Here is a 13,398-nt window from a genome sequence, read left to right as displayed (position 1 = left end):
CCCAGATGGCAATAATCAGCTGTAAAGTATCTGTAATGCAGCTTTATTGATAATCCTTGGTTCCATTACAGCAAAAAATGTTTAAACTCCAATTGTCACTGGGGCGAAAAATTTTTTTTTGTCTGGATCTAGAATGATAAAATATACAGTTTCGACTTACATACAAATTCAACTTAAGAACAAACCTCCGGACCCTATCTTGTACGTAACCCGGGGACTGTCTGTAGTTAGTCCAATATCAATGAGGCAATTCCTGGTAAGTTAAAATAATGTCCAATGTAAACCATTGATTGTTATCCGTATCCAGTAATAAACGGTAATATAATTTACAACAGTCCACAGTATATAATAGTGGTCAGGATGCTGGTAAAATAATATAATAATACTCACTACTGTGATTTAATACTGCTCCCCGTATCTTATGTCGGCGTCTCATAGTATCTGGTGCGGCAGTGACTCAACTTGCACATGCGCATAACTGACTTACGGCAAACCACAAGAGCTGCAATAACCCGATCTCCACAGCAATGAACCCAAACAACTGGTAACACTGAACAGTAATACTAGAAGATAATGGATGATGTTGAAGGATTTGTATCTTTATCTCTTCCTTGGTAGAGGTTAAAATTAGCTGTACACTTGCTTTTTGACCAATCGGTCATTCATTGTAAGAGTCCACAGCAATAGCAGCATGTTAATAGTGTTCTCAAAAGGAATCAATCATCCACATTAATGATCAAATACATTTCGGAAGTCTTTCACTTCCTTCCTTAGTGATACTTTGGGCATAATGACCCTTTCTACATAATTGGGACTGTTGTTTCTTTTAGGGATATAACATTAGAGGTAAATATATATAAAAACATTATTAAAATTATAAAATACATCTTCTAAGCTGCTATTATCTTACAGAGTTATATTGGCCAAAATATATAACTGCATATGGCCTTTTTAAAAATATATACCATGTGATCTAGCAAAAAGATTCTAAAATAAAAATAAAATAGAATAAAATAAAATAAATGAGTAATTAAATAAATGGAATATGTAATGATATAATTCCCTCTTTGGGTGAAAGTGTGTCTGTAAGTCGAACGAGTGTTGGATACAGCCTGGAAAGCTTTGGAGAAAACACATCTAAGGCTTTTTATACAGTATATAACACGTTATGGTTCCATGTGAAATCAAATAAGCGAGGAGCCATTTTGTACAGTATATTTTGTACATATTTGGTGATGAGCGGGCACGGGCAGGCCTGGTCCTCTGGCATCGTTTCATAGATGACAACATTTTTATTTGGAAAGGAGGAGAAACCAGTTAAAAAGAATTTTTAAGTGAAATGAATAAAAACAATTTTTATCTACAATTCACACCCACTTACAGTAATGAAGAAATCCATTTTTTAGATTTAACCATGCTTATTGAGAACAATCAGATCTGCACCAAAACATATAGTAAGCCGACAGATACATCCCACTCAGTAGCTGTCATTATCCAGTTTGGTTACAAAACATCCCCAAAGGACAATACACTGCAGTAAGATTGAGGAGTATTGGAGGGAGGCAGATAATATGCAAAGCAAGTTTAAGGAGAAAGGATACTTAGCAGAAGATAAGGAAAAATATATATAAAAAAAAGAGGTAGCAAAGATACCTAGAGGAGAAATGCTAAAAGAGAAAGAAAATAAAAAGAATGTGATGGATGAAATGAAAATACTGTTTATTTTAAATCACACAGCGAATGGTTGCAAATTTAAAAAGATCATAAGAAACCACCGGGACATTCTGAAACAAGACAAAATAATAGGAGCACAAATGCCAGAAAATCCAATATTTATATTCCGAAAAAGCTAAAAATATTGGGAATTGTGTAGCACCTACAACTAAAAGCCAGAAGAAAGTCAAAAAATACATCCTTCCCAAACACCCTTTTTTCCTTTTAAAAACTGCCAAGTTTGTTAGATAACTTAAATCAAAAAACTCAGTATACATTATTAGTAATTCATTTATTCATGATACTTTCACTATCAGGGATCATATAAGTTGTCATACCAAAGGTGTGATCTATGGTCTAAAATGTACCTGCAATAAAACCTATGTCGGGAAAACAAAACGAACTTTGGCATGCAGAATAAGAGAACACTTGCAGAACATAGTAAAAACAAAAAGTAAGAGCAAAAAGTAAAAGGACACCCGCTACTCAGACACTTTGCAGAAAAACATGCAGACATAGCATTAGGATCAGTTGCATTTGGCATACAGAGGGTTAAACAGGACTGGAGAGGAGAAGACTTTATTAACAAAATGGGGCAGATTTACTTACCTGGTCCATTCGCGATCCAGCGGCGCGTTCTCTGCGGTGGATTCGGGTCTGCGCTGAAGTTTCCCGGAACGCACTGAAATACACCGAGCCGGGCTGAGTGAAGGTAAGTGCAAGCTCCGCGACACATTTTTTAAAAAAAATGCAGCGTTTTTTTCCGAATCCGTCGGGTTTTCGTTCGGCCACGCCCCCGATTTCCATCGCGTGCATGCCAGCGGCGATGAGCCACAATCCAATCGCGAGCGCCAAAATCCCGGGGCAATTCAGGGGAAATCTGCGCAAATTGGAAATATTCGGGTAACACATCGGAAAAACGCAAATCGGGCCCTTAGTAAATGACCCCCAATGTTTCAAGTAGAGAGCAAGTGGATTTACACTCTAGACACTTTAATCCCCAATGATCTAAACAGTGAGTTAGAAATATTTGCATTTTATGATACTTACCAACAAAAAATGTATAGCGCCCCAATCTACTTGAGGCTATATAAGTAACCGACAGGACAGGAGACGACATCCCTGACGACGGAAGACAATTTTCTTACGAAATGCGTTGCATGTTTTTTTATGGTGACAGAAGGAGCACAAGTGCCGAGGAACTCTCACTGAATAACGTTTTGAAGAATTTACAGCAAATTCCAGGTACTTGCAAGTTTTATACTCGGACACTGGTATAATTCCCAAAACTTTTAAGGAGAGTGGTTAAATTACAATTTTTACTTATGTATTTTACTTTAGTAGGGACGGTACATTTGTAACCTGCAGCACCACACCCCCCACTTAGGAGAACCAGCACCAGTGAGTACTTTGTTTATTTTTTTTATTTTGTACAGTAGTTTATAATAGAAAGAAGTTTACAAAACAGTTTACAATACACTTAAGATCAATACAAAATATAAGAGAATCATTCTGTTAAATAATTCACCTTAAAGGAAACCTGTCAATAGAAATTGACCCAATGTAACATAACCATGTTTTCAAGCAGCTTATCGCCTTCCAGATTATGTATTTTATGGCCCAGTGTGGTGGCATCATCCAGTTCAGCACTGCAGTCAAGTTCTCCCCATCTCAGAACACCCCCTGCTGTGATTAACATAATTCCCCAGATTTCAGGTGATGTCCATGGATGCAGAAACACCGTATACAGAGAAGGGGCATTCTGATGTGGGGAGAACTTGATTTTAGTTCAAAATTAAATGCTTCCTTGACTTTATTCAACAAATTTGCATCTTACTTAGAAGCTTATTAAAACTTAAGAAATTTTTATAACATAGGGTGTTTCCTTTATATAAACCAGATCGAGAAAGGGTAAGTTTGTCTGGATGGTATGTTTCTCATCAGTGCACTATGAGGGGTGCAAATACTAACTAGTAGTGTACAAAATAAATTTCATCCCATAGTTAAACAAGTAAAAGTTCTTTAATACAAAGATTAAAACAATTGGGCACATTTATCATATGCTTTATGTGTCAGAGTATTATCTATCCAACCTTTCTGCAGTGGGATAAATAATATTGGTCTCCTGATAAATCTGGCAGGTGGCTGCACTGCATCGGTGGGCAATCTCTATACAAGGTCCTGTATGGTGTATAAGTGCACTCTGGCCTGTGCTGGAAAGAGCAAAGAGACCTATGAGACCTGCACCTGTCCACTCAGCCCACTCTCCGTTCCCCAGGAATTGTGCCCATTTCAGAGCTCTTATGCCAGTTTTCAGGTGTTCAAACCCTAATAAATCTTCCTCTGTGTATAGAGGAGGTACTCCTTCATTACCTTTCCAACCTGCTATGTCTCTTTTTCTGTAGCCGCAGTCCCATCCCTATATAAATCATTACTTTCACCTCGGGATTCATATGCAAAATAGGTAGGTGATGCCATCTAAGGGGTCCGATCTAGAAGAGAGCGGTCCAGTGTTTTCATGATGCTGCGGTCCAGACGCTCCCATCTGCTACCTCTGAGAGCTGCTCCTTCAGCGTTCCTCACAGATCACAAATCCTGCGCATGTGCATTTAGAAACACTTGCTCGTCATAGTTATAAAGTCTCCCTCCTTTCCTGCAGCTGCGCTCTGATACTCCTAACAGCCATGACAGAGCAGGCCGCTGACACTGCCTGATCTGTCACTCTGATCACAACAGGGCACAGGACTGTAAAGCGTCCCAGCGCTGGCAGCGTAATCATGTCATTACGCTTCCACTGCTGGGTACCTTACTCCGTGTGCGCTGCAGTGATCAGCTGGAGGAACGCGGAGTCTGGGGTGAGTTTTTTTTTCAGGGCATCCACGGGGCATAATAGATCAGCAGGAAGGCTGATTTCCTACCCGCTCCCGCACCTCCCATAAAACTCTGCCTGCAAGCGGCCTGAAACTCATGGCACAAACTGCCCCTGCTACCACAAGCCCCCCCCGCGCCCGAACCCCAGCCCGTTCTGCCCGCTATCGCAACGAACCCCCCGCCCAAACTCCGCCCACTACTGCAATTTGCCCGCCCGAACTCCAGCCGCTCTCACTACCCCGCCCCAGCTCAACTTCGGTCACTGTCCCCCATCACCTCCTCCCCTGGAACTCATGCCTCATAACCCCACTGCCCCAAACTCCAGATGCTGCATTACCAACTCCCCCAAGCCCTAACTCTGGCCGCCTGCCCTCTGCCCATCTACCCTACCGACCCCCCCTGGAACAACAGACACCTGAACTTCTGCCCGCCAGCATGGCCGCCACCTTGGACAACCAAAGAGCAAGTAACATATGTATTTCTATGTATGTATTTATGTATATACATATAATATTATATATTTATGTGTGCATTTATATATACCTGTGTGAGGTATTTTTTGCGTAACATATTTTACTTCTCATTTATTATTCCATGTTGTGTACTGGGAAGCTGGATTTTAATACTTTCGCTGTGCGCTCCAAATTCTTTGGTTAGGTAAAATCACAGTGATACCAGATATGTAGGTTTTATTGTGTTTTAATACTTTTTCAATAATTAAAACAGTGTACGAAAAAGAAAATAGTTTCGCCATCTTGTGACGCTAATAACTTTAGTGCACGGAGCTGGGGAGGTGTGATTTTTTTTTGCTTAATGAGCCGTTGTTTTTATTGCTACCATTTTGAGGACTGCGTGACCTTTTGTTAACTTTTTATTACTGGTGTAAAATGGTGTAGAAGTGGCGTTTCAGTGTGTATAGGACTGCTGGAATCCGAGCTCAGACAGTCCTGTGTAAATTGATTCTAAACTCAACCGTCAGTTTTCTGGTTAAATTGCCGTACTGGCACTTTGCGATAAGTAATAAGGTTTTGGGTTGCAGTTTGGGCACTCTGTCTCTAAAAGGTTCGCCATCACTGTTATATAGAATTGTTTCCCATAAATCTCTTCCTCGTTCAATCCCTTCCCTTCCTTTGTTGAACTTGATGGACAAGTGTCTTTTTTCAACCGTATAAACTATAAACCTATAAACTATGATACTATAAAAGGGGTAAAAAGGTGATGTGCTAAGAATTAGATGGAATTACCTGGTGACAGTTGTCCTTTAAGAAGAGTTTGTATAGAGGGAACTTATTGGAGGACTCCCATTTGGGGGGCACATAAGTTCTATGAATGGTAATAATAATAATCTTTATTTATATAGCACCATCATATTCCATAGCATTTTACAAATCACAGGTAACCATAACATCCATGAATTAGATAGGGAAATTGTTAATTCTATTGTTTATAAGGAATAAATGTATATCTGCATGTAATATTTAATTTCTCTGCCATTCTGCCACTGTAACTCTTTATATGTAAGGAGTATATGTACCTGATTAAATATACAATTTTCTACATTCATTTCTGTATTTATTGCACTTAACCTTCAGACCCAGAGGGTAAACCTGTACGATCAGGTCACAATCTCCTTGACAATAACCAGTATATCATGGGCAGAACCTGAGACCTGTGGGGTCAGGATGTGTGTACAGTTGCCCAGCCATTTTGTGCAAACACAGCAAATCCTCCATAGAACAGGATATTTTTTAACATATCTTAGTTTCATCCCAGATCACAGTGAATGCAAAGTCTTGCTGATGGAAACACTTAATCTGGGATTTTGCAAGGACTCCATACAGTATATGGTATTTATTGTTTTCAATAAACACTTGTGGTCCTCCAGAGGCAATCTACAGCTCCTAGTCTTAACCTGGCAAAGGGAATAGTAAGGTTTAAAGCAGTTGCCAAATGGTAGAAATATCTGTACATTGCTTGGGGAATGCAAAAATAAATTGAACATAGAGTATTAATATTCGATGCATGTCAATTCTGCTCAGATTGCTCTGATATATTTACTTTGTGGAGACGCATGGGGGCCAATCATGGGGCAGAAACCCCTGTCAGGCAAGTTAAATTCCGCGGTTGCGCTGACCACAGCATTTAACGGGTTAAAAACCCACGATCAGAGCCCCCTCTGACCGCGGGGCTACACAGGCATATCAGCTACTGGCTACAGCTGACATCCACTGTTTCCTGATGCTGGCTCGGTTCCGATCTTGAACTGAGCCAGAATCAGCTCTGCGTCCGATATATCAGACGCTGAGCGTTAAGTCACTGTTCTCAGCATTCGATATATTGAACACAGAGCATGAAGTGGTTACAGAGGACCTGTCAGGGTAATTTGGGACACTTAACCACCCACAGGTCCTTATAGACCAGTGTTTTAGGGTCCAAAATTGTGCACTTTAGTTAGTAATTAAAAATATATACTTTCCTCCATCCGGTGCCTAAAGTGCTGACGCAGTAATACTGTGAAGCCGCTGTAGCACACTTGAGATGTACCGTAGGTTCAGTGCATGCACAAGGAAGCCTGGGTGTACTAGTCCGACCTCACTGAATCACTGCGCAGATGAGCACCACAGATGAGTCCAATCTGCCCTATCGGACTCTTCTCTAGGTAAGTTTTTTTTATACTGCCCACAGAGAGAACTGTAACAGGGTGATTTGGGACACAAAATCACTTGTTCAGAAGGACCTGTGTAGTTTGTTTACTGTCACAAACCACCCCGACAGCTTTTTCTTTTAAGTATACTGAGATGAGTATTATGCATAGTATCCTGTTTTAATACACAACCAATCATTCATCCACTGCAAAAATGACCAAAAAACACACTTGTGAAATCTGAATGTTGCTCACAGGTAAAGGTACTGGACTATGTAGAACATCCATATTTTAGAAAAACGACTGGACCCATTATGGGAGCATTTTTATAGTGGCATGTTTAGTTTTATATCTGGCTGGAGCTTTCTTTATGCAAATATTGATTATGTATGAATTCCTTGAGCAGAGATTAAATGCTCTGCTGGAATCTTTCATTGTATATCTCAATTACGAATAGCGCAACTCCAGAGTTTCTTTTGTTACATTCTTTGGGGAAATGTCTTCACTTACAGATGAAATAAAGTAATGTCCTAATATCATGGGCTGCAGATCAAATTAGGACATCTATCAAGATACTCTGCTCTGCAATCAGATTATTTCTAAGGAAATGAAAAAGTGCATATGGTTTTATATAAGAAAGGTGCTACATTCTTTGTATTCTTTTTCATTGATTGTATGTTTATCCAAACAGACACATATTATGCAAAGTACAAAAATGTTTTGCTGCTAAAAAGCCATTAGGGGAAAGCTACAAGGTATTTGAAGAAGAAAACAATGTATATGTACCTAAAGTCCTGAATAGTAATGAGGAGGTCGGGTGAAATTCAGCTTTGAGCGCTTTGTCCAAATACAGGGAAAAATTTCGGTTTGGGACCCAGCTTGAACTTTAACCCGATCAGAAACCCTATTGAAGTCAATGGGAGACCCAATTTTTTACACCCAAATTCCTGCCTAAAATGGGCTAGGGAAAGTTATTGGAATAATAACATAAAAAAATAATCAAAGAAAAAAAAAATAATTAAAGTGAACCTATCCTTTTTAGCTGGTGACATGTTCAAACAGCCTATGTTATGCTGATTTTAATAATGCCTTTATCAGCATTCTGAATTATTTCAGTAATTTATAAAACTTTATTACACATTACCTGGCTCCCTGCCAGTAGTGTGGTGAGTACCGAAAAATGCATGAGGAAACACAGGCATAAACAGGCTACAGCTGCCCCAACGCTGGGACTCACCAGATGCTGCTGCAGGGAGCCAGGTAATGTGAAATAAAGTTTTATAATAAAGTGCTGAAATTATTCAGAATACTTACTAAGGCATTTTTAAAATCAGCATAGCATTGGAACCTGTTAAAATGGCATACCTGGTGACTGATTTGCTTAAAACAAATTAAAGCATCTGTATGTGTTCTCTGTGTTTGTGTGGGTTTCCTCCAGGTCCACCAGTTTCCTCCCACATTCCAAAACATACTGGTAGGTTGATTAGATTTTAAGCCGCATAGGGACAGGGACTGATTTGGCAAACTCTGTGCAGCGCTGTGTAATCTGTGTATATAAATAAAGGAATTATTATTAATAAATCAAAAAATGTCCTCAGTTCCTGGGTGCTTTGTGTTTTTTTTACCCAGACAGAGTTTTAACAGCCAAATTGTTTCAGAAAAGCCTTGGTCTCAGGCCAGGACTAAGACTACTCTACCGCAACATGTCTGTTTTCTGTTGTATTTTATTCATCTTTGTTAACCATGGAGAACAAATCAAAAAGGATTTTGAATTGCTCTATACCATGGTGGGGTGTGCTAATGTTTACTGAATGTTGCCTTGACTTATCTGTGCACATGTGGATACGAGGGTGTAATTCCAAGAGAGCTGGATACCTACCAGATGGAAATGTCATTTTACATTACACTATGTGATGTCTGCTAAAATTACCGGATGGATAAAACACCATCCGGATTCTAATCAGAAGATAAAAATAAAAACTGATAACAAAGTTCAACGTAGCGCTGCAGTGTCACCGACAGCAGACTTTTCTCACTGGGACTCTGTGGGGGAGATTTATCAGAAGTGTCTGAGCGTAGAACGGCTCTAGTCGCTCATGGCAACGAAGCAGAGCTCAGATTTCATTTTATAAACAGTTGTGGATAAAATGAATCACAATACACATACTTGTTTCCAATACCAGATGGTTATTGATCAGGCAAACATCCATTTAGCAAGAAAAGATGATGATTGTGCTCCATCAGAAAGAGGTCTTGATCACAACTACTGTGCCTTATGGCAGCATAATCTTCCATCAGGTAGCTTTGGTTCCTTGCAACAAATCTCCACACTGTGTCTCTAAGGAAACCACAGTCACTTATAATATTATATTTTATCAATTTTGTTACAATTTTACCAACCTTGCAAAACAAAAAGGTTATGAAAACTTTTAAATGTTCAGTATACATATCAAAAGACATCAAATATGAAGAGCTAAAGGTCTGCCTTCTAATGCCTGATTTTGGTGTTGTTACTTTGTTTTTATTTTTGTATTGCATTACACGGGAGAATACCGTATATACTCGAGTATAAGCCGACCCGAGTATAAGCCGAGGCCCCTAATTTTACCACAAAATACTGGGAAAACTTATTGACTCGAGTATAAGCCGAGGGTGGGAAATGCATTGGGCACAGCCTCCCCAGTATATAGCTAGCCAGGCTCTGCCCCAGTGTATATAGCCAGCCAGCTCCTGCCCCAGTGTATATAGCCTGCCAGACCCTGCCCCAGTGTATATAGCCTGCCAGACCCTGCCCCAGTGTATATAGGCTGCCGCTGCTGCCGGACAGAAGATATACAGGGGTCACCGGAAAGGTGAGTTTAGATATATTTATTTTTTTGACTCGAGTATAAGCCGAGTTTGGGTTTTTCAGCACATTTTTTGTGCTGAAAAACTAGGCTTATACTCGAGTATATAAGGTATTTTTTTTTTTGTGGTGCCTGGAGTTTTTTCAGGCATGAGTAAGGGGGTCTAGTACACCAGAAATGCGTCAGCTTTTTATTTGAAGTGTTCTATGTATCTACAAAGGGATCAATAAAGGAGCAATCTATTTTTATGGAGCTGGATTGTTTCAAATCTTTTTCTTTGATGCCTGAAGTTTTTTACCTGGTTCTCGGTAATTCTGGGTGAGCTGCTGATTTTGAAAAAATACCTTCAATTTCTCTCTAAAGCGTTAGTTAAAATGCTGCAATGAGTATATTGTTCTTTTAGTTCTTATGGCTAATTACTGTTGGAGCATCCAGTACAAATGTCCAAGAACATCTCATCACCGGAAATCCTAGAAACAGGACTGATCTAGACTGATGGAAAATCTCTAGTCTACAGCCACAAACCATGACATTAATTTTCAAAATTTCTTTAGCACAATATAGAGTGTCGATTAGTTCAAACATCATAAACTTTGTGAGGGGACAATCCAATAGTTTTGGTGATGGGGGAAAATGGGTGCCATTTCCAAACAGACTTAAAATTTGTTCCAACCAAAATGAGTGTCCCCCCAGTGTTATAGGAACAGCAAATTTTAATTTGTGATGGAGACAGATTAATCATAGGACACAACCAGATCATTTTGGACTCAATGGGGCAGATTTACTTACCCGGTCTATTCGCGATCCAGCGGCGCGTTCTCTGCGGTGGATTCGGGTCTTCTGGCGATTCACTAAGGTAGATCCTCCCACGTCCACCAGGTGTCGCTGCTGCGCTGAAGTTCATCGGAATGCACTGAACTTCACCAAGCCGGGATGAGTGCAGGTAAGCGCGTGTCCAGCAACACTTTGCTTTTTTAAATGCGGCGGTTTTTCATCACAAGCATGCCGGCGCCGATGTGCCACAAACCTGGGGCAATTCAGGGAAAATCGGCGCAAAACGGAAAAATTCAGGTAAATCGCCATAAAAACGCGATTCAGGCCCTTAGTAAATGATTTGGATCCAGTGAAAAATATGCATGTATTATTTTATCTGTGACTTTTGATTATTGTAACCTCTAACATACGTTTACCTTGTGCCGTTTTATGTGTAAGCAGGAAATAAAAATTTTCATGCAATTTAAAATAAAGTCAATAAACAACAATCGTGATAAACAACATTCATCAACCACATCACATCACAAAATTTTAAGTTAACTTATTATATGTATGGTGCCCAAGATTTGTAGTAGTTCTTTTCTCCAGACCACTTAAGATCACACTGTTGATCAGAGACAGCTAAACGGCAACTAACTATGACTATAATGTTAAAAATGTAAGTTATTGCCACACATTCCGTATTTAATTTATGTGAAGTACAACAATTTCTTTAACAATTTGACCTCTGGATCATGAAGCAGCAGCAGGAACAATTTCTATTTAATCACAATTTGCTGTGTCACATTACTATTAAAAAGTCAGTGTGATATTTAGTTTCTTAATGAACCCAGTGAGGAAAGAAGGGGTTAGGAGATAGTAGGATGCGCATAATGAAATGCCTAATAACTGCTACGAGATGCCTATATTTTTAATATCAAGCTATATTTGTACATGAGAAGGAAGTCCTGCTTGTAAATTTCAGCATTTTTGGCAGTTTTTGAACAAAATCTGTGACTGGCAGTAATGAGCAGTCACAAAACATGCTAATGATTTGCAATATATTTTTTAGAAAAAAATATGCCTGAGGGGAAACTTCATTACAATTTACAAATTTCTGAATGGATAGCACATGGACATCTTTCCAAAGATCTTTTTATACTAAGACCTGTGGCCAGAACAAGGGGGAAATCTTTACACCAAGAGGGGAGGCAGTTCTAACGTTGCCATAGACAGGGGGTATCCTTAACAGCTAGAGGAAAGGCAGTTCTACCATCGCCATAGAAAGAGGGCATCCTCTACACCGAGAGGAGAGGTGGTTCTACCATCACCATAGACAGGGGGCATCCTCTACACCTAGAAGAGAGGTGATTCTACCATCACTATAGACGGGGGACATCCTCTACACCTAGAAGAGAGGCAGTTCTACCATCACCATAGACAGGGGGCATCCTCTACACCTAGAGTAGAGGAGGTTCTACCATTACCATAGACAGGGACATCCTCTACACCTAAAGGAAAAGCAGTTCTACCATCGCCATAGACAGGGGACATCCACTACACCTAGAGGAGAGGCAGTTCTACCATCACCATAGACAGGGGGCATCCTCTACACCTAGAAGAGAGGTGATTCTACCATCACCATAGACAGGGGGCATCCTCTACACCTAGAAGATGGGTGATTCTACCATCACCATAGACAGGGGCATCCACTACACCTAGAGGAGTGGTGATTCTACAATCACCATAGACAGGGTGAAACCTCAACACATAGAGGAAAGGCAGTTCTACTAGGGAAAGGCAGGGATTATTTATGTTTTGTAAGTTTCTGTTGATCCAAGGAGCCATTCTGACTGCCACTAGTGGTCGGGAAGGAATTTTTCCCTAAGATGGGCCAAATACCATCAACCTTGCAAGGTTTTTTGCCTCCCTCTGGATAAACATTCTATAATAAATAATTAATCGGTTGGACTGGTGTCTTTTTCCAACTGTATTTACTACTATAAAAAAGAACATGTCAATTGAATTTCAGCCTAAATACTCAACAAGTGCCCTTTTAGTAGCATCCATTGACCTTTCTGTTTCTGAAAAGGCAAGTTATGAACTATTAACACAAAAGATTGGAATATGATAATGTACTGTAATGTAATGTAGTTACCCAGTGTGTCCCATAATCAGACATTTAGACATTTACATAATGCTACCCAAAATCGCAGTCAAATCACACTGAGAGCATGACTGCAGGAAAGATCATAACTAGGGATCAGCAGACCCAGTAAGATTTGGAAGTAGTGCTGGCACTATTTACACTTGTTACCGTTTGAAAGACGAACCTGAACATTTGTTCAGTGTGGGTTTGATTCCGGGACCTGAACCCACAATGTTTGACATGTACCCGAACAATGCAGCTTTGCGTCTGCTCATCAGTAGTCATTACTTAGGGTTGCTGATGCTGGGCCAATTTTCCTATGCATGGTACTGTAGACACCTTGAGCCACATCTAGAGAGATTAGACAATTAAAGATGCCTATGACTGCCTATTTCTCTGGTTGTGCAGATCACCAAACCATA

General features: G+C 39.9%; 1 long non-coding RNA gene across 1 annotated transcript in view; it reads left to right on the top strand.

Moving 5' to 3' along the window:
• The first annotated feature begins 456 nt into the window (after positions 1-456).
• The window catches only part of LOC140128984 (uncharacterized), a 33,942-nt gene continuing 21,000 nt past the window's right edge, over positions 457-13,398 (top strand). The window contains exons 1-3 of the long non-coding RNA XR_011855228.1: positions 457-544; positions 2,894-2,958; positions 3,055-3,114. This is a non-coding gene — a long non-coding RNA (uncharacterized lncRNA). The remainder of the gene's footprint in view (positions 545-2,893; positions 2,959-3,054; positions 3,115-13,398) is intronic.

This window comes from Engystomops pustulosus, chromosome 4 (assembly GCF_040894005.1).
Source record: "Engystomops pustulosus chromosome 4, aEngPut4.maternal, whole genome shotgun sequence".
In the NCBI taxonomy this organism is placed as follows: domain Eukaryota; kingdom Metazoa; phylum Chordata; class Amphibia; order Anura; family Leptodactylidae; genus Engystomops; species Engystomops pustulosus.
Note: the sequence above shows the minus strand (reverse complement) of the source record. Positions and strands in the feature narration are given on the sequence as shown.